This window comes from Protobothrops mucrosquamatus, unplaced genomic scaffold (assembly GCF_001527695.2).
Source record: "Protobothrops mucrosquamatus isolate PMUCROS unplaced genomic scaffold, P.Mucros_1.0 scaffold6289, whole genome shotgun sequence".
Classification (NCBI taxonomy): Eukaryota; Metazoa; Chordata; class Lepidosauria; order Squamata; family Viperidae; genus Protobothrops; species Protobothrops mucrosquamatus.
Window position 1 is genome coordinate 5139 of NW_015392118.1, and position 1063 is coordinate 6201.

The 1063-nt window shown below is 43.9% G+C and overlaps 1 protein-coding gene across 1 annotated transcript in view; it reads left to right on the forward strand.

The window, feature by feature from the left end:
* Positions 1-1063, forward strand: part of LOC107300163 (myosin light chain kinase 2, skeletal/cardiac muscle-like) — a gene marked incomplete at both ends in the record, with an annotated part of 10173 nt that overhangs the window by 4552 nt on the left and 4558 nt on the right. The window lies entirely within an intron of this gene.

Sequence of the window (1063 nt, forward strand, 5' to 3'; positions counted from 1 at the left end):
TTGTTACCTAGTTGGGTAATGAAACATCTGCAAGAAAACAAGCTCAGAGAACACCAAGGACCCCACAGTCCTCCTCCTCCTCCTCCTCCTCCTCCTCCTCCTCCTCTCCACAAGCCCCCCTCCCTTCTAGCATTGATGATGTTCCCTAGTTGGGTCATGAAACGTCTGCAAGAAAACAACCCAGGCTCAGAGAGCACCAAAGATCCTGTGGTTCTCCTCCTCCTTCTCTTCTCCTCCTGTCCCCTCCTCTTCCACTCCTCCTCCTCCTCCTCCTCCTCCTCTCCACAAGCCCCCCTCCCTTCTTGCACTGATGATGTTCCCTAGTTGGGTCATGAAACGTCTGCAAGAAAACAACCCAGGCTCAGAGAGCACCAGGGACCCCGAAGTTCAGCCCGGACCTAGAAAGATTCTCTTCCATCAGTGTTCTATTCCTGATGGAGAAAATTAAAATGCACCAACCCTGATGTCCAGTTTGTGCACATTTTTTTTCTAACCCGGGTCTTTGTTTTCACAATTTGGGCTGATTGGCGCATTGTCGTAAAAGAGTTTCTCCAAACTTAATATATTTTTTGTCTCCTTATGCATTGGGGGACAGGTCAAGATTTCTCCCCCCCCAATATTTAATTTTTTGACCGTTGTCCAGCGTTATGACCTGTGGAGAAGAGTAATGATGTTTGACTTTTGTACTGAAATTAGCTATGTTACATACCAGATAAATAAATTTCTCTCCTTCTCCCATTGAATTGAATGGATACCCAGCCAGATCACGCTGGAATAACTCTTAGGGCTCAAGGAGGTCCAAGTTTGGTGCATCTTTAATAGTAGTAGTAGTAGTAGTAGTAGTAGTAGTAATAATAATAATAATAATAATAATAATAATAATAATAATAATAATAATAATAATAATAATAATAATAAAGTTGGAAGGGACCTTGGAGGTCATCTAGTCCAACCCCCTGCTTTACCTGGAAGGGGTGGGGGCGAAAAGGGTATGTCAGGGAGGCATACAGGTAGTCCTCATCTTACAACAGTTTGCTTAGTGACCGTTAACAACGGTCACTGA